At 38.6% G+C, this 21,585-nt stretch overlaps 1 pseudogene; it reads right to left on the reverse strand.

The window, feature by feature from the left end:
- Positions 1–10,505: 10,505 nt before the first annotated feature.
- LOC145636984 (cytosolic sulfotransferase 12 pseudogene) lies at positions 10,506–11,538 on the reverse strand (annotated as a pseudogene).
- Between the last annotated feature and the right edge of the window lie 10,047 nt (positions 11,539–21,585).

A 21,585-nucleotide genomic window follows, 5' to 3' on the forward strand; every position in this document is an offset into this window, starting at 1 on the left:
TTCTTCCTAACTTGGCACGACCCATCAATTATATTATCTTGCTTTATTTTTACTAACTTTTGCCTCTACAGCTGGCCTCTCCAACCCCTCGGTCCAAGCGGAAGCAGTCGTCCTCTGCGTCCAAGACGGACCAGGATGGCAAGGCGTCCAAACAAAGGAAGACGGTCGCGTCCAAGACCACTTCAACTTCTGCGGCCAAGACGACGTCGCGGACTGCCTCTAAGTAGTCCAAAGGAGAACAACCCCGGCTGAGTGATAGCGGGGCCTCCAAGTCCATAGATCCGGCCGCCATGCCGGGTCATGTTAGGTCCGAGAAATCGGATGATGGGGGTAAGTCGACCCCGGCAAAACCGACCGGGCCAGAAGTGACTCCGCCCGTCCAAAGAGTCAATGAATCTGATTGGCTTGATGCCAGTCAGTCGGCCGGCGATCAGTCTGGCCGGACGGGGGAAGAGGATACTGAGCTTGCGCCGCCCCCGCCATTCACTTTCAACCTTCCTACCCCTCCAAGCTTCTCTGACGGCCAGTCCAAGTAACTTTGGATTTTTATTTTGTGTCTTCTCTTTTTTATTGATCTTACATTAAACTCTTTGCGTCCGCATACAGATATTGCAGAGGAGCTACACATGAAGACGCTCGGCCAGTCCCTTACTGGGGCGGACAGAAAGGCTATGCGAGAAGCCATGGCCCGGGCCGTCCCTGCTCAGCAGCGAGATAAGCTGCGGGGGATACATGAGGGCTTCCTCGGCCCCATGATTAACTGCAGCGCTGAGGTAACTTTCCCTTCAAATGCTCTTAGTCAATTTTTCACTCTTACTTTGCTAACACATTTACCTTGTACGCAGCTCTTCCTGCGGCTGAATGCCTTCCTGGAATGGAAGGACAAGGAGAATGAGCGGCTGAAGCATGCCTGGGCCCAGATTCAGAAGACCCAGGATGCCATTACTGGGGAGGCGGCCGTCCAGCGCCGGTATTTCGAAACCCAAATCAACGCGCTGTCCGACAAGGCAACACGGCAGGCGGAAGATTTGGTGAAGCTGGGCGAGGCCCTTCAGCAAGAGTCCGTGGCCAGAGATGCCATGAGACAGGAGAGGGATCAGGCCCTGCTGGACGGCCGGCGCTGGAGGGAAGGGTTCGAGGCCTCCGAGAAGCTTCAAAGTGATGTGGACTTGGCCCGCAAGCACCTGAAGGAAGCCTTGGACGAGGCGGACACCCTGAGAGCCGAGGTGGAAAGTTTAAAGAAGTCCGTTGAGGACTTAACTCTCCAATTGCAAACACCTCGGGCTCCCAGTGCGGACGAGGTGGTCCGCATTGAGCAGAATGCTGAGGACAGGCTGAAGAGCCACTTCTTTGAGGCTTTTGAGCTCATGGTGGACGAGGGAGAGGCGGCCTTTTATCAGGAACGCTTCACCAAGCGTCTTAACTTTTTCTGCCTCAGAGAAGAGGCTAAGAAGGTCGAGCAACCTTCACCTGAGCTGGACGTCACGCCAACTACCTCAGAAGAGGAGGAAATCGAAGAAGTGGCGGCCAGCAAAGATGGTGAGGCTGAGAGCAAGGGGACGCCTGCTGATGACGCGTCTCCTGCCGCCGTTCAAGAGCTCGGCCCGGGCCAGATTCCAGCTTCTACTTCATCCGCCCCGTAATTCCAGCCTTTTTCTGCCTTTGTCAATTATTTATGTATATTTTTCTTGACTTTTTCAACCGCCTTTTCGAGAGGTTTTATGTAAGATATTTTACCGCCTTTTGAGCGGTCCTTTTATTAATTCAGCTTTCAGGTTTTGCTTCATACTTTGCAAATTTTACACTTAAGTTTTTGCATTTTCGTACGCATATTTTTTCATGCTTGAGCGATTTTATGTACGCGTGTTTTTGTATCTTCGTACTTCTTTTCACGCTTGAGCGATTTTATGTACGCGTGTTTTTGTATCTTCGTACTTTCGAGGGGGTATGCCCCTTTATTCGGCGTTCGCCTAGTCCATACTTTTGGTGGTTTGATTGACTTGGTAGAATTTATACCTTAGGTGGTATGACTTCTACCAAGTTAATCAAATCATAATAATGATTGCCCTTGGACTAGGTGGTACGCCGAATCAACACATTAATTGGCCGTTCAATTGGCTTTATGCGAGTTTGTCCGTTGAAACTATCGCTCGGACGTACTCAGAAAATTCCAAGTATGATCTCAACTTAAAATTTTCATGTTCAGCTGGGCTATCCGGACAACCATGTCCCAGCCGTCTGCATCACCTTACCCGTCCGATTTGGGCAAAAAGGGGAAGGAAGGGACATGGTTGTCCGCTTCTTGGTTGTGAAAGACTGACTGGATATAATGTCATACTCGGCCGTCCTACACTGAATGCAGCAAAAGCAGTCATTGTGCCTCACCTAATGCTGCTAAAGTTTGAGAGGACGGACGGGAAAATAGGTACAATCCAAGGAAGTCAGAAGATGGCAAAGGAATATAATCAGTTGGCGGTTAAGCTCACAGCGCGCGGACCAAAGTCGTCCGAGCCAAGAGAAGAAGGAACCTCACTCCCAAAGCACCAGGTTGGCCAGAAGCGTAAGACGGCCAAGATAGAGCAAGCATAGCAGCTAATGATTGTCAGTCGGCCAGAAGAGTTACGACCCCAGCCGGCCGGCAGTCACCAGGATATAGTGCTTGACCCCGATCAACCAGGTCGGACGGTTAGTGTAGGCACTATAGCTGTGGGTGTGCTTGGGGATGAGTTAATTCAATTATTGAGAGAGTTCAAAGATGTATTTGCATTTGATGTTGGCAAGATGCCAGGTATAAGTCCTAACCTAGCCGTGCATAAATTGGCTGTAAACCCGGCCGTTAAACCTGTCCGCCAGAAGAAAATGAATCATGGAGAAGAGAGGAATCAGGCGGCCGCAGCAGAAGTCAAGAAGCTTCTGGACGCCGGTTTCATTCGGCAATGTTATTACCCAGAATGGGTGGCCAATGTGGTCCTTGTGAAGAAGCCGAATGGAACTTGGAGAATGTGTGTGGATTACACCGATCTAAACAAGGCATGCCCTAAGGATAGCTTTCCCCTGCCCAAAATCGACCGCCTGGTTGATTCGACGGTCGGGCATGCCCTGATGAGTTTTATGGGCGCATACTCCAGATTCCATCAAATTCCATTATGGGAAGAAGACCAGGAGAAAACAGCGTTCGTGACTGAGCAGGGGTTGTATTGTTACAAAGTTATGCCATTCGGCCTTAAAAATGCCCCAGCTACCTTTCAACGACTTGTTAATACAGTCTTCAGAGATCAGCTCGGCCGGAATATGGAGGCGTACATTGATGACATGATTGTCAAGTCAAAAGAGCCGGCCGACCATCTGAAGGATCTACGAGAAACTTTCACCGAACTCAGGCGGCATAAGATGATGTTAAATCCAAAGAAATGTGTCTTTGGTGTCGAGTCCGGTAAATTTCTCGGATTTTTAATTGATCAACGTGGAATTGAGGCCAACCCTGAAAAAATCCAAGCTGTCATGGACATGAAGTCACCAAGGACAATTAAAGAAGTCCAAAGATTGACCGGCTGTTTGGCCGCACTTGGTAGATTTTTGTCAAGATCAGGGGATAAGTGCCGCTATTTCTTTCAAACCATAAAAAAGAAAGTCATGTTTGAGTGGACAGAGGAGGCCGAGGAAGCATTCGTACAGTTAAAAGGCCATCTACATACATTGCCTCGGCTTGTCATTCCACTTAAGAGCGAGAAGCTATTTATCTATCTTGCCATTTCAGAACACTCCTTAAATGTAGTCCTACTTGCTGAACGGGACGGCCGCCAGATCCCTGTCTACTTTATTAGCGACGTACTTCATAACGCCGAGCTAAGGTATCCCCCTATTGAAAAATTTGGCTTGACATTATACATGGCATCGAAAAAGCTGCGGCCATACTTCTTAGCACATTCAATTGTGGTCTACACAGACCAACCTCTGAAGAAGCCATTTACAACTTTAGAGGCAAGCGGCCGTATGCTTAAATAGGCCTTGGAAATGAGAGGTTTCGACATTGAATTTGAGCCAAGGAAAGCAATTAAGGGGCAAGCCTTTGCTGATTTTTTAGCAGAAATGACTCGGCCGGATCTTCAGACGGCCGGAGACCAGATCTGTAAAGTGTTCGTGGATGGTAGTGCGACAGCTACTGGCTGTGGAGCAGGTGTTATATGTCAGTCTCCTGAGAGAGATAAGTTTGAGTATGCTCTAAGATTCCAGTTTCAAGCCTCTAATAATGAGGCCGAGTACGAAGCCCTCTTGGTCGGCCTTAGAATGTGTAAGGCGGCAGGAGCGACAAAAATTGATGTATGCTCGGACTCCCTACTTGTAGTCGGCCAGGTGAATGGAGACTTCGAGGCGAGGGAGCCGGCCATGATAAAGTACTTGAAGATTGTAAAAGAGGAGGCTAAGAGCCTAGATCATTTTACTCTACAGCAGGTCCCTCGTTCGTCCAATCATCAGGCGGACGCCCTCTCTAAGTTAGCATCCACAACATCACGTGATACTCCCAGGTCAGTGTTTTGAGAAGTGAAAGAAAAGAGGAGTATTGACGCTAAACCAGTACACGCCATTGATAGAAGCTCCACTTGGATGGACGGGATCATATCTTACCTAAAGGACGGATTACTCCCGGCCGATCCCAAAGAGAGCTGGCTGATGAAAAAGAGAGCGGCCTGGTTTGAAGTTAAGCAAGGAGAGTTGTTCAAAAAGGCATTTGTAAAGCCGTACCTGAAATGCATCACTCCTGAGAGGGGGCATGATGTCTTGGATGATCTTCACCAGGGGCAGTGCGGTTCTCACATTGGAGGACGAGCTTTGGCTGAAAAGGCTGCCTGCCTGGGTTACTACTGGTCGAGCTTAAAGTCGGACACAATGGAAATGGTAAAGAAGTGTGACAAGTGCCAGAGGTTCGCAACTTTAATTCACCGACCCGCCAACAGTCTTTCGGCCATCAGTAGTCTGCTCCCCTTTGCCAAATGGGGGATGGACATTTTAGGACTGTACACACAAGAGTCCGACCAGAGGCGATATGTGTTTGTAGCAATAGACTACTTCACAAAATGGGTAGAGGCCGTTTGGGGCATCAAATGGACGGATGTTTCCGCTTTCATATGGAAGAGTATCATTACACGTTTTAGCGTTCCTCAGTCAATGGTGTTTGACAACGGACCTCAGTTCGAAACGCCTCAACTCAAAGAATGGTTGGAAGACCAAGGCATAGCTCATTGCTTTGCTTCAGTCGGCCGTCCACAAGCAAATGGTCAGGTAGAGGCATACAACAAATTGATCTCCAATGGAATTAAGTGCAAGCTTGAAAGAGCAGGCGGCTTATGGGCTGGCGAGTTAGTTAATGTGCTGTGGTCCATACGAACCACGGCCAAGAGTTCCACAGGAGAAACTCCCTTCTTCTTAGTCTATGGTGCCGAGGCGGTCCTTCCAATTAAAATGTATGAGCCCACCCTTAGGGTGATGCTATATGATGAAGCGGCCAATTGGGAAGCCATGAAGATCGCCCTAGACTTCCTTCCTGAAGCTAGGGGCAACGCGACGCTTAGACACGAAATCTATCGTCTTCGGATGACAAGGGCATACAATCGCCGAGTGTCAAAGCGGCCGATAAAATTGGGAGATCTGGTCCTAAGGAAGATGGAGGCTGTGGGACGAGCAAATGAGGATGGCAAGCTGACCCCAAATTGGGAAGAGTCGTATCGAGTCAGGGAAGAGGTCCGAGATGGGACTTACCGTCTTGAAGCCATGAACGGCCGACCCATCCCGCGTACATGGAACACTGAAAATCTGAAGAAGTATTATGTTTAATTACTTAGCCAAAAGTTGTGTATACAGCTAGGACTGTTGACCGAGCAATGTAAGCCGTACGGCCACGACAATGTAATTTTGACAAATTAATGAAAAAGTCAAACATTGTTATAATTATTTTTCCATTTAATTTATGCTTATTTGCACAGTCATAACTTATACGGATAGGCCGCGTGAAATTTGCAAGTAGGTTGCTTGCAACATAGCAACTCGGTCGCAGGACCAAAGTAAATTAAATAAAATAAGAATAGGCGGCTTGATCCCAAGTCACATGAATGCGTCCTCCCTTAATTAAGGCGGACGGAAAAGGTAAGGTACCCTGTGAAACCCGTATAATGGGGCAAGGGCATACCTAGGCATTCCAGCCAGCCGAACATGAAAATTTTAAGTTGAGATCATACTTGGAATTTTCTTAGTGCGTCCGAGCGATAGTTTCAACGGACAAACTCGCATAAAGCCAATTGAACGGCCAATTAATGTGTTGATTCAGCGTACCACCTAGTCCAAGGGCAATCATTATTATGATTTGATTAACTTGGTAGAAGTCATACCACCTAAGGTATAAATTCTACCAAGTCAATCAAACCACCAAAAGTATGGACTAGGCAAACGCCGAATAAAGGGGCATACCCCCTCGAAAATACGAAGATACAAAAACACGCGTACATAAAATCGCTCAAGCGTGAAAAGAAGTACGAAGATACAAAAACACGCGTACATAAAATGTTGAACCAATCCTGCGCCACACCTTTCAGAGTGGCCGGAAAACATTTGCACCAAGTGGCGTCATCTACGCTTTGCAAGTACATCAGGTTCCTGTACGAGGTGATGTGCTTTTCTGGGTTGCTCGTGCCATCATAGGCTCCCACAAGCACACTCTTCACCTTTGGTGGCTGAGGGGCATTTAAGATATCTTGCGAAAACGGGGGCGGCTTATCTCCCAGAGTAAGTAGGCGCATCTGTCAATCGATGGGCTGTGGTTGCACGGACGGTCCGGCCAGGTAGGGAGCCTGTCCGTACACCTGCCCGTATGGCCCAAATTGTCCATATGCCTGGGGGTTTGGCTGAATCAAGCCATTGAACCCCTGAGGAGGTTGATATTGCAGTGATTGGGCTGGAATAGGAGTTGGAGCATGGAAGACTGGAATAGGAGTTGGGGTGCGGACTGCCTGACTTCCACTGGAGATGGCCGTGTTGGTATGCTGAGAAAGAGAATGATGTGAAAAATCATCCGGCATAGTTGGGGTTGAGGCCGTGTCCGAGTAGGCAGCACGCTCCCGCTGCTTATGCCGAAGGTAATCTCTTGCGTCCTTCCATCGTCTGGACGGCTCAGGCTCCTCTCTTCGAGGCTGCCTACCCCTCCCCCCAGCCGACTGCGTTTTCGCCAGCAAGTCAAAGAAATTAGTCCGCAGTACTCTCGGGGACCTTCCAGTCGGCCTTCGAAAGGAGTGTTTCCAGCGTCCGTTGCATGGACTGCTTTGCTGTGTGTCTTCTTTGGAGCCCTCTGTTCCTCTCTCCTGGGCGGCTGCCTAGAGGTAGAGGCTCCATTTTCAATTTCTTTTCTGAGTTTGTTAAGCGCGGCCTTAAGAGAGGTAGCGGTAACATGAGGGTCATCAACTTCTTCAAATGTGGCTATCAGAGGATCGCTAGTACGGATCGTAGGGATTAAATCCTCTACATGTCCATCCTCGCCTGGATTAGGTGTCTGACCGTCTATCACCATAACGTACGAGTATCCCCACAGATGGCGCCAAATGTTTCGGGTGTTTTTTGGATTTCCTAGGATACTGGTCACGCTCTTCAGGCAACGAGACGGTCCAACCTGCAAAACAACGAATATTCCGATCAACGGAATATTCGCCTCCGACGATCAAGTCAGTGATCAGAACGGAAAAGGCTAGAGAGAGAAAGTAGAGAGAAGGTGGAGCTATTTAATGCTCTGTTGTTTGTAAATGTCTTAATCCCCCCCCATCATAAATGATTGGGGTATTTATAGAGGTGGGACTCGTGCCCCTCTCTAGGGTTTATACCCTGTATTTGCGTGACGTGATTGGCTGCGCAATCAATGAATGCCACGTGCTACTCTGGGGGCGCCGCTTTGCGGCTTTCATTGGTATCTCTCGGGATTTGGGCCTGAGTCCTTAAGGGCTCTGAGTTACGTGGCATCTTCCCGTGGTGACATGTGTCACCCTATAACTGGGTCACGTGTCACTATGGGATTTGTCCACGTGTACGGGGTATTTTTACCCACAACAACTATACTCCCCCCTTTAGTGTTAAGTGTGAGACAAGATAATGCTCACATGTGGGTTGTTCATGGGCTCAACAAACACAAAAAAGGGCGGACGGATTCTTAGTTTGGGCTAACTACCTTACAACTAAATAAGAGATCGGGTATCAGTCTATTAAACACAGAGAGTGCATCTAGACGCATAGGGCCTATATATTTGGCATGCACATAGAAAGGCAATATGGGATTTTGTGGTACATTTTCTCGCTTGTTTTAGTACAGTGGTACATTTTTGTGTACTATTATACATGTATAATGTACTATTAAAATATAGGTTGTTTGAATAGTATTTTTAATGTATTATTATGCATATTGTGGTACTTTTTGTCATTATATTTTTCCCCTTCAGGTTCCCAATATTTACAAAAAGTCATTTTATTTGCATTTTTAATACATAGGGCCTATGCGCCAAGAGTTTTTCCCAGAGGGTCTCTTTGATATCAGCCAATGACCACAAGCATTTTAAAGTACAACTAGGGTTGTGCACCGGTCCAAAACCGGACCGGGATCGAAACCCGGAATAAGCATTTTTTAAGGACCGGGGACCGGACCGTAATCAGTCGGTCCGGTCCCGGTCTGGACCTGTTTAATACGGTATGTTCCGGTTTTGGACGGTTGGAACCGACATTATCCTTTTTTTTCCCTGCATTTAACAACACCTGCTAATCTTCCCTGCTATTTTTTTAACCCATATCCGAAAATTATAGCAGAATCATAAGAATAGAAACAGATTAAAATCAAAAACATTTTTTAAAAGTATTGAATATGCAACTGATGCAAGCAACTTACATTGCATGAATATGAATCCGTTGTTGAACAATTGAATGGTAATACTCTGAAAACAAATTAAATACACACAACTACATCCAAATTTGCTTATCAATTTATCAAGTAACAAAAACGGGAAAAAAAAAAACACAAACCTGACTTTCGAACAGGACAGACTTCCGATGAGGGCCGTGAGGCGGCGACGGCTGGAGTGATCGGAGATGCAGGTTAAACGGAGGAGTGTTTAAATTGATTTTAATTAAACAAAAAAAATAACCAAAAAGGAGGTTGGAAGTCGAAGAGGAGGGCGGTGCCGTGGTTGAGATCGGGGGCGGAGCCACGGAGGCGTGGAGCAGAGGAGGAAAGAGAGTGAGAAGAGGAAAGAGGCGTGATTGATTGTCTGATTGAATCTTAGGGTTTTTAGGAAATTAAAAATAAAAATTAAAAAAAAAAAAAAAAAAATTCAGGGTTTTCGGTCCAGGCCGGAATATTCCGAGTTTTAACCGGACCGGAAACCCGGAATTGCTCATTTCTAAGGACCGACCCGAAATCCTACGGTCCGGTCCCGGTTGGTTTTCCGGTCCAGGTCTTAAAATGCACACCCCCGGTGTACAACTACACCTGTATGAATTTGAAGTACCACCACAAAAATTCACTATCACGAGGTCTACGACCACTTAGAAATGCTACCATAGTAGTGATAGTACCATACGTCCATACCCATTTTACAATGTGCCAAAATTATGGGGTTAAGGAGATTATTTATGGAGTTGACGGAATTATCTATCTCCCATGCTATTTAGATTATAGGATCAGTGTTTCTCCCATAATCTATAATTTTTTTTTTTTTAATTACACTTAATTTTATTCTTTTCAATGTACCTCTTAAAGGTCTGTTCTGATTTACTTAACTAAGCTGAACTGAATATTTTATGCGAGAAGAAAATGAAGAATTGAACTGAAATAAACTCTAATGAACTGTAAATAAGCTGAAGAGAATAGACCCTTAATCTCTTGCTTAAAATTGTATCTATTTAATGAGTTGCGAGTTAAAAAAAAAGGGAAGTAAGAGGTAAACACAAGTTTCGTAAACTGACAAGAGCTTGTGTAGAGGTTTCAGGTTAGTAGTCAAAAACCCGCGTGTTGATGTACATGTCAAAACTTGAGCGACCAACTAAGCTTAGGTGCTATGGACTGTTTAAAATTAGCTGGATTTGAGCCATATATGGAGTTGGGCCTATTTGTTGATGAGGTGCAGTGAGAAGGCTAAACAAGGCCCAAGTGGTTGGGTTAATGTAATCTAGTTGTATGAGCTTTCGTGGGATGATAATTACTATAACACTTTTGTTATTTTTTGTGGTTTAACTCTTTAGATTATTAAGGAGATGATGATTAAACAATTATAAATATGTTACGTATTAAATGCCAGCTAGCTAAAACTATTACTAACAATGTATACATGGTCATCTCTAACCACAACACCACATAATAATCTACTTATTTAAAATTATGAAATTATGTATTGATAATTGAATGACATAATAATCTACTTATTTAAAATTATGAAATCATGCATAGATTCCTCGTAGAAATACAAATACAAATACAAAATAATTTAAAGGCTTAAACCACCTTGATGAAATTTTCTTACAAAAAATTCATCAAATTTCTCGATCATATCATGAGTGAAGTAATTAGCCCAATCACCAACTTCGCCCTTTCGAAAAAAGACCTTATTATGCACCCCTGAAGACAATTTCCCATTCTTGTTTACCTCCAAATTGCTCAAATTTTCAAAGCTACACAAACCAAGTATTTCTTCAACAACCCCATTATTTTCCTCCTCTAAAGAAAAAGGACACCCCCAAAATTCAGCCAATTTTTTCAAATACAACTTAGGTTGTTCTTTTAGCTCTTCATATTTCAAGAAAAAAACCTTGTTAGGGTTGTCTAAGCTATACTTCCAATAGCTCAAAACATGATCACTAAAAGGTCCACAAAAACTAACACCTTTGCAAAACATGTCAAATGCCTCTTCTAGTGGGAAATCACCACAATTTTGAGGCCTTAACTTGTTTGAAAAGTGCCATAATGAGATGAAGGCATCCCTTGGGTCCCTAGCTAGGTACACAACTTTGCAATCCTTTTCCTTGATGGATAATGGTAGTGATTCGACGGGTAAGTGTGTAGAAAACAGCCTAGGAGAGGGCAATTTTGTTAGGTTAGGGACTTGGTGATCAATATAAAGCTTAAGCTCTAAGTAAGGTACTAAATCATGAGGGTTTTTTGAGAGAAGTGGGTGGTTATCTCCTCTAGGGAGGTTGATTTTCCGGTTTACGACAACGTATGCTAAGGCCTTGAGCCATGTTGTGCCGCATTTAGGGCTAGTGGTGAGGATGATATCGGTGTCACGAGCTTGGAAGTGGCGTTGGCATGAAAGCACACCTTGAAGTTGCCTAACAGGATACCAAAACCCTTGGTATTGGTAAATATGGGTTAGAACCCAATCTTGTTCTTTAGGTAAGGTTGAGATTAAGGCTTGACATTCTTGTGTTATGTCATCTTCTTGCATATATTTGGCAATTTTAGGAGATGGAGTTTTATTTTTTGGAGCATGAGAAAGGGTTGATATTAGATTGGCTGCCATGAGAAATACTATTGTACTGTTGGTCTTGGATAATGGAACACTTAACATAGGGTTAATATATAGAGAAGTTTCAGCATTTTGTTTATTTTATTTTATGTATGTTAAGATTTTGGTGTTATTCAACTAGGTGTGTTAGATCATTTAATTTATGCAATTATTGTATTTCCTCCGTTATATATTAGTTGCAACTTTGAAATTATTTATGTTACACAAATAATACCTTAAAGTTGCAAATACTATGTACTTCAAAACAGATAAGTAATATACTCGTATGTATACTATATCTAATGACAATAATTGATTGGAATCCAATTCGTGCGTTGCTATACTACTATGGAGCAGAAGATTCAGATAATCAGATTAGTTGCTAGATTGGAACGAAATGGACTTTAGTGATTAGAAAATAAACTAACCATAGTGAACGATGTACTTTATGAATGAACCAACTGTAGTCATGTACAATTGGAAAGTGGAAATTAAAAGCATTTATAATAGTTGTAATTTGTAAATAGAACTTTGGTTGCAATTTTTAAGTAGTTGGAGCTAGTAGCTCACCGGCCTTGGTAAAACTACTCCTGAAGCAAGTAGTATGAAAAATAATGATGTGGCAACCCAAAACTATAAGAGATGTAGCTATCCATTATAAATGCTCAACATTTACACCAAAATTCGTAAAATATGATAAGCGGACATTTTATAATAGGACAAAAGGAGTAAATTTGAATCATTTTTGCTGAATTTAGATGATTACTTTTTATTAGCCCAGCCACACATATAAACCCTAACAAAAACAAACAATTAAACTAAGAAAAACTAATGACTCCATTAAGGCCAAGAAAATTATAAACTCCCGAAAAAAAGGAGAAATGAGATAACAGGAGACCACATACAATAATTGTATGTGTAGTCTTTATCGACGGCTGCATGTATACTGTGTAGTATTGGAATTAGGAAAGTGAAACTTAAATTTGATGAAAGAGCTTGTCATACCATTTGCTAAAGCTTCACGAGAAAGTCAGTATGCAATATGCATGCCATTGAAGTGGGCACAAAATATTATGCCATACGGAGTGTGTAGTATTTCCCAACACACAAGTCAACTTATGGCAAAACCTTTTTAGTGCAAATTATGATAAATGCAAATCTAATGCCTTCGTTTACATTTAAGGAGAGCAATACAAAGAAAGAAAGATAAGGATCTATGCGATGAGGAGAGAATAGCAAGTGCTTCATAATCTACTTTGTTGGGGTTTTTTTAAACTCTATTATTATGCCACTTCAACCTTTTCTTAATTAAGGCATTTTTTAGAAGAAGGCAGGCTGCATAATACAAAATAGATTTATATTATTTCATATGGAAGTATGCATTAGTGATAAATTGTAGTCATAATTTATAAATTTATACTCATTACATACATGTAATGGGAGTTACGAATGAGAGAAACATATAGGGACAAAGTGAGTACCAGCCACCACAAGTATTCTAAAGTACTCCGTATAACTAAGCTCGAATCATTTTGAAGTACCACCACAGTTTACAATCACGAGGTCCTTGGCCTACTCTTAGAAATGCTACCATACCCATTTAACAAAGTGCCAAAATGATTGGATTGGCGGAATCATATATCTCAATTAGGATCAATGATCTCCCATAAACACAAGTTTAGTAAACTGTCAAAGGGCTTGTGTCAAGTAGAGGCTTGTAGTCAAAACCAGCAATGTTGATAATGATGCACATGTCAAAACTTGAGCGAGCAGCCTAATGTGCTATGGACCGTTTTAAATTAGCTGGATTTGAGCCATTCTTGGAGTTGGGCTTATTTGTTGATGAGGTGCAGTGAGAAGGCTTGACCAAGGCCCAAGTAATGTTACTTATTCATCAACATTTTTGTAAGTTTTAAGTGAAATCATACTGCATGAAAATAAACATATGGAGTATACTGTATTTTATAAGAATAAACATCATAATGTATGATAATGAACATTTAATTATTGAGAAATTTGTAAAATATTTTCAGATAGAAAATGTTCATTTTTATTATAGTAAATGTTCATTTCTGGTCGCGAGACCAAACAGCTTTGGATGTGCGCCCGTGCACGAGTCCAGCCAATACTGGTTAAACTCTATAGTTTTTACGAAGTATTAATTTTAAGGGTTTTTTTTTTTTTTTTTTTTTTTTTACGGAGTAACTCTGTCTCATTCTAGGTTCTAGGTGGATGAGAACTCAGGTGGTAAGAGCTAAGTGGGTTAGAACTTTCCTTTCGATTCCAGGAGATCGATTCTCATCATGCCTTTGTGAATTGTGGCTCTTTAAAGACCCAAAAAATTAAGCCCATGTTGAAGTAAATTTGAGTTAAGATAAGTGAAATTAGAAAAATAGGTTCCAAATAAGTTATATAATCAGGGATAAAATGCAATGCAATTTGGAACAAGAGAACAATCATATGATAGTAATTGAGGCTTTCATTTGTTCACTCATTTTCATTTATTTCAAGATAAAATAAGGTTAGGAAAAAAAAGGTCAGTTTAATTCAAATAAAGTAGTATAAGTGAAAATCAGATGAATACAACGCAATATAAGTGAAAATCATATGAATACAACGCAATATTGATTAGATAGTATTATAATATGTTAAATTGGTAATAATCTTATCCATTGAACAAGCAAAATTTAGGCTTTTGGCTGGGCGTGAAACGCATGTCAAGTCCGAAACCGTGACAAAAACAGATTAGCAACTAATGAAAAACACGTGATTAATAAGGTAAAAATGACTATCAGAAAATCCACCAACCAAATCTCATTGGACCCAAACACAATTAACATATAATTGATTGCTTTGGGTGTCATTAGATCCTCATAACATAAATAATCAACATTTATTTGGCGTCCATATTTCTAATTGAATTGATGTCCAATTAATATATGGTAGGGTAGTGAAGATTAATCCACCAATGCTCTACTTATAATTATAATTTCTTTGCTCTATAAGATTTAACAACCATCATTCATATTTATATTATGTGAGTACAATTTTTTATATAATGGAAAGGAGGTTACGCATTGGATATGCAGAAAAAAAATGTGTGTAGACCTGGTTCACAATAATTTTGGTGTGCATTAAGCTAAGGACTGTATGCGCAAATAAAATTTGATAAATAATTGAACATAGTAACCCTAATTTTAATATAATAACCTTTATCAAAACTTGTGTGACCTTTTAATATTATTGTGAATCTAAGAAATGCACGAGTTAGCCGATGTTACATTGAACATAATGACCTTAATTTTAATATAGTGACCTTTATTTTATTCAAATTGACCTGTATATTAAAAAATTTATTAAAAAAAAAAAACCCTCTTATCACCTTTATAATAACACAAATAATGACTTTTATTTTAATATAATAACCTTTATTTTAAAATATATAGTAACTTTTTTTATTAATAAAATGGTCATAACGTTTTTATCATTAAAGGGTCCACATAGAATAAATTAATGTGAACCAGGTTCATCTAAGAGTTTGTAAGAGAGACTATGTAATAAAAAAAAAAGTTACAAATAAATAGAGATGGGAGCGTCCTAGCCAAGGTTATCACTTGTCATGTTGGTCGTGTTTACGGGAGTCATGCATGCTTATAATGTATTTAGAAAAGGTTGTGTCGTGCTTGGCTTGTGCCAGTCTTTTCTAAACAAATTTCTTCCACGACGATTCATGTATTGTATTGTGTCGTACAACCTATGTCATGTTATCGACTCCCTTAATAATTTAATAATTTTGATAAATTTGTCAAGTATATATTATTGGGTCGACCTGTCATACTTGTCTCAAATTTTGAAAATAATGTTCATGTAAATTCATAACCCCCAAATCCCCAATGGCGTACCCTATGTACCATATTAGATTTGTGACATGCTCGGACGGATTAGATTGTATTTGTGTTGTGCTTAATTGACTCTCATATGGGTCCGTCCGTCCGTCCCATATACCCAATTTTAGTTACAGATTCAGTGAACTATATTTAGTTTACTTTTTTTTATATAAATGGTTGTAAAAGTATGAGTTATTAAATTTTACCCTTCGGCTTAGCTCTTAATTCATGAATTGCATGTGTTAAAACTAGAACATTTAAAATATATACGCAGTAACTTGTAAGATAATGTGAGCTGAGGGCGGGTCCAGCATGAATGCATAAAAATAATTCAAGTAGCAACATCATCATATCAGATACATGGTTCAGTTAGTTGGTGTAAAGCCCTAATTAGGTAGAGAAAGAATTTAGTACCGAAGATCTAGATTTTACCAAACCCCATAACTAACATATCTCACCAATCGATTGCCTAGGATTTTATGGGACCCCCCTTTTTTTTATTTAAAGTACTTCATACAATAATTTCTACTTGTATAAACTACGTACAAAGTATTGTTAAGAAAATGACCAATAATTATACCAAATGAAGTTTGGTTTGATACATGGTACATCAAATGCTTGTATCACTAACTAGAGACATTTTGGGATGATATTATCCTCTCCCTTTAGGTGTACTAGATAGTTTGGATGGTCAAACCGTCTATTTCCTGCCACTTCCTCGAATTCTAAAAGGTAGGGAAAGCAAGTAAGGAGGTTATGGTAATACTTTCTCTATTTTTTAATACTTGTAACACTTTTTTAAAATAGAAGTGTCATAATATTGGCAGTACATTATACTCTTCATAATTTATAAACCCCATTTTCAATATGTTAAATTAAGTAAGACATAACTTTTGTAAAAAAAAAAACTATGAATAAATTTATGTTCTAAGTATTACTATTTTAAAAATAAAAAAAATGGAAGAAATATGTAAATAAAAATGTTCTACTCCATAAGACTAAAACAATTTGATTATCTAATTTTAGTAGAAAATGAATGGTGAGAAGCATTGATAAGGTAAGGGGTCGTAAGGTCTAAGGAAGATAAGGGATTTTGTGAGGGTCAAAGGTAAGTGTAAAATGGGTTACACGAATATAGTGTTTCAAATCAGAAATGACCACACATAGCTGTCGTAGGACATGTAATCCAGCCTATTTGTGCTCTTTTTGTCCCCCCCTCTTTCATTTCCTAAGGTACCACATCAATTCTATTATGCTTTCATATTCATGTAGTACTTGTCAAGTTATAATTCAACTAGAACTCATTAGGGTTTTTATTTTATTTTATTTTATTTTTTAAAAAAAAAACAAAAAATAAAAACTTGTGGTGAAATTACATATAGACATATAGTACTTTTTAGTTCCTACATACACTTCTAAAATACTGTTTCATACGAAATATATCTCGAAAAAACAAGTGATGTTTTTGAGTGAAAAACAAGAAAATTTACTGATCGATCAAATTGGCTAATGAAACAAAAGTATTTATCAAAATGTAAAAATTTTACAAAGCACAAATTACTACCGGTATAACGATAAACATTACGTATATCTAATTACTACATCCGTTACATATTATTTGCAACGATTCATATTATAACGATAGACATTTTTCCTCTTTACTTTATGTCAAATCGTTGCAAATAATATGTAACGGAGGTAGTATCTATTGTGAAACAGAAATAGTATATCGCATGGCATGATTGCATTATGCCATGGTACGGCCTACGGATATGACTATAGGAGTAGTTTCTGACTACACCATTACTATGAAACTCAAAGTAATTGTACAGTCGTTGAATTTGTTTCCCATGATTCTCATATCATCTCTTTTTTCTGAATGAAAACCAGCAGAACATGGGGGCAAAGATTTGGATAGATTCTTTCCAAAGATGAAGGATTTCTCAACAAGATAATAATCAAAAGTTTTAAGTTAGTTGTTTTTTAATTTTGCCAATTTCAATTCTTTCATGTAGTACAAAGGACCATTGGACCATGTACTCATGTAGGGACTTGCGTAGTAGGGCTAATAGCGTAGTGAGTTGCACGAGGAAACACCGAAACACAGCTTGGTACGTATTTGTTGAGCAATATTTCTTCCCCTCATTTAAAAGATTATCGCATTTGATTATTAAAATGTATGGTCCATGCAATTAAGGGAGCATTTGGCTCACTAGTTACTAGTTAGTATCACGTGTTTAGTTTTACTCGTGAATGAATGTAAGTTATGTAACAAGTACGAAGTATTATTTGAAAAAAAATATATAGAGTATTATTTATATAATGTCGTGTATAAGGTATAACAGCATAAGTAACACTCAAGTTAAGTAATTAAGTATCTATCTCAAAATCACATTATAATAAGACATTTTTCTACATTTTATAAACTACATTTTCTAAAAATTACGTGGTTAGTTTGGGTTCAGGTTATTCTCGGGTCAATGGTTTTGGATATTCAGGTCAATTTTCGGGTCACAGGTCGGGTCAGGATTGTCAGGTCTACCTCCAACTATATATGACCTATCAATCAAGAAACAAGTCTATTATAAGGTGCACCCAATGTTGCTCAGCATAAAATAAAGAAAATTTGTTATATACACCTGGATTTACCATGTACAGATGTACTCGGGTGTATATAACAAGCTCTATAAAATGAATGAGAAAGTGCACATATCTCTATACATATCAAATTTCTCATTTTATTTTTTGTTTTGTTTTTTTATAATTTTTTGTTTTGAAAAAAAAGTATCAATCTAGATAAAAACTTCCAAAAGTGCCAAATAATAAAGGTTTCCCAAGGCGTGTGCCCATGTTATTGGTCTCATGGACCACTCACTAGCTCACTACGTAACACAAAAGATCGGGGCCGTGTTCTAATGCTAAACTATACTTTATGTAATACTAATATTATATACATAGTATTCCGTATTGTATAGTGTAAGAGGGTTGTTTGTAACGAGTCACGAGGTTAAGGAAGTAGCTAGAAAACCAACGGCAATAACTGAATTAGCGGGACATCGCTTGCGTTTTGCGGCTGCACATACAGTTCAGGTGCACACTCTCCTAAATGCTATTGCTGACTCTGTCTCACCAAGAACCGTCTCGCACCATTGTGCGCCGCAACTTCGGTCGTGCCTATTTCTCGTTTTCTGATATATAAAATCCAAAATACCATATGTTATTTTTAAAAAATCACTTGAATAGGCATTCAAATTCAATTTCATGAGAAATACTTGTTTAATCTATAAATTAACTATCACTTAGACGAACACAAGTTCACTAAGGTTGTGTTTGGGAAGATAGATTTCATTTCAAATGCATCATTTGAATTATTGAATTTGAGTATTTCAAATGACATGGTTTACCTTGTCATTTGAAATCCTTACCTTCATGGGTTATTACTTGGTAGTTGTATAATTTGGGCAAATTCCTCATTTGAAATTCTTGGACATCCAAACACTATAATTGTCCCAATTTCGGAATTTTAAATGAAATTCTAGAATCCAAACACACCATTAAGGTATTTATATATTTAGATCTAAACTATATCGGACAATTTTTTTTTTTTTCCCCATTACTTGCTTCTGGATGCCTTTCGAAAATAAAGATTGGAAAATGTAGCTTAAATTAGTCATGTAGCGTATTTTGCTCATTTCGAAATTTTTTTTTTAATAATAATATCAATAAGAATAAATTAGTCATGTAGCTTAAATTCGATTTAAGCTGAACCCTAATCAATTTTAAATTGGCATTGATTAAACGAACAAGCCCCAATCCACTTAATTTTATCCAAAGTAGCAACTAATATGTAACGAATGTAGTAAGTTGTTTTCAAAGCGTTATGATGAAATAAAGTACTCCGTAATATAAAAAATTTACAAACATGTATGGGTAAAAGATATATATATATATATATATATATATATATATATATATATATATATATATATATATATATATATATATATATATATATATATATATATATATAAATATATATAAATATTTTTAATATATTCTGTAATATAGATGGTTTTAATACTTAAACGAGTTTTAATCGGGTTTGAACAAGCATGTAAATGAAGTTAACGAGTTTAAGATAAATTTTTAAGATTATTGGTTAACTTAGCAAATGAGGGGAGCTGATACACATAGACTTAGTCTATGTGTAGCCCCACATAGACATCCAATGAAATTGCGACATGTCAACGTTCTTAAAAAAGAAAGAAAGAGAGTTGAGCGGGAGAGTTAAGCGGTAAAAAGGTGTGAGATTCCAGCCTAAGAAGAGAGCAGCGGTAAATGATGGAATTATTACTTCCTTGATGAAGGTATGGTATGTACTTTTAGAAACATTTCTATGGTAATGGCTAGTGAAGTTCTAGTCATTCATTGAATCAAAGATGAAGTAAGAAGTTCAAAACATTATTAGGCGACATTGCCGATAAGTTTTTTATCAACTGATCGGGTTTAAAATGTATAATTAAAAGTTTGTCTCTTTATTTGACATAGTGTAGTGAGTAAATTAGGAAATATGTTATATTTGATGAAAATGGTTTTTACAAGGAAATATAATTGGTTTGAAGTTATAAGGGTTGAAGAAGATATGCTTTTAGTTTTGTAATGGAATTCGAATCCATGGATTTATTTTTGATAAAATTTGGAATTTTGTGTTTTGTAGTTAATAATGTATAATGTACCTTTCTCATGAGTTTTTAAAATTATTTTTAAGCAATTTCAGTGAGATACTAATTTTTTTAGTATGAATATAATTATAGTGGTATAATTATGTATTATTAGATGTACATAATATAATTATAGTGGAAAATAGATTATGAGTTTAAATGTGCTAAGCAGGATTGCAGTGTAATGGCAAGTGTGGAGGGCAATTTGGAAAAAATCATTGATCTAAATGAGGTGTTTGAGGACTGTGAAGAAGAGGATCAGGGAATAGCAAATGATCCAAAAGTTGGAATGACCTTTGTATTTGGAGAAGAGTATGCCCAATTTTGCCACAACTATGCTTTCAAAAAGGGTTTTATGTTCTTCATTGAAACTAGCAAACTAATGGATGAGTACAAGAACGATGGTGGTACTCGAACAGGGGTAGGGAAGTATGAGACAATGTACCATATGATGCAACGAATAAGATTTAAATGTAAAACGGGGGTGTACACAGAGCAAAGGGTCAAACGTAACAGGATGCAAAGTGTTTATTGATGCTCGTTTAGTAGATGGGAAGATGCAGGTACGTGGTTGTAAATTGGATCACAATCACCCAATTGATCCATCATGTAGCCGACCACCATACCAAATCGCTTTGCCTTTCTTAAAACCCTCAGTGAGAAGTGCAAATTCAAAGTGAAAGATGTGAAAGAAGGAAGTAGCTAATGAAACCAGAGAGTAATCTTGTCAATCATGCTTATAAATCTTTAAAAAATCTAAGAAAATAAATAAGAAATAGGAAAATAAAAATTACTTTCTTCGTAATAAATAAAAATTGTAAAATAAGTTAACAAAAATCGTAAACTAAGCACTTATTTCCTAATAAAAAAATTGTAAAATAAGTTAACAATTAATGTTGTGAATTTGGGTTGCAATTATAAAATATCTTTGTTGGCGGATATTGCTAAAAATTAACCATATTTTATTAAATTATGGTTAATAGCATAGATTTTTTTTCAAAACCATATTATATGACGTCATTAGTGAAATTAAAACATTTTAACATTGTTAAATTCCATAACATTACGCTTAGTAAATCAGTAAAATTTATATAAATAGAGTAACTTGAAAAATTATAGAAACTGTAACACTCAAAAAATCGGACAAAAACAAAACTGGACCAATTATTTAAAAATAAAATAATAAATGGTGTATGTATTCAATTTTTTACAAAAATATATGCCTCGACAAACCCCTGACCGGGAAACTCTAGTAACCCCTCTCCAAGAAACTCAAGTAACCCCGGAAAACTCAAGAAATCCCTGACCGATAAACTTAAGTAACCTCGAAAAATCAAGTAATCCATGACCCAAAAATTCAAGTAACGAACCCCTGTCGCACGGTACAACAGGTCGCGCATAAAAATTTGTGTTACTAAATAAAAATGATTGGGTTAAAGCGGTGACCATGAAAGA

The sequence above is a fragment of the Chenopodium album genome, chromosome 1 (genome assembly GCF_948465745.1).
Source record: "Chenopodium album chromosome 1, dcCheAlbu1.1, whole genome shotgun sequence".
NCBI lineage: Eukaryota > Viridiplantae > Streptophyta > Magnoliopsida > Caryophyllales > Amaranthaceae > Chenopodium > Chenopodium album.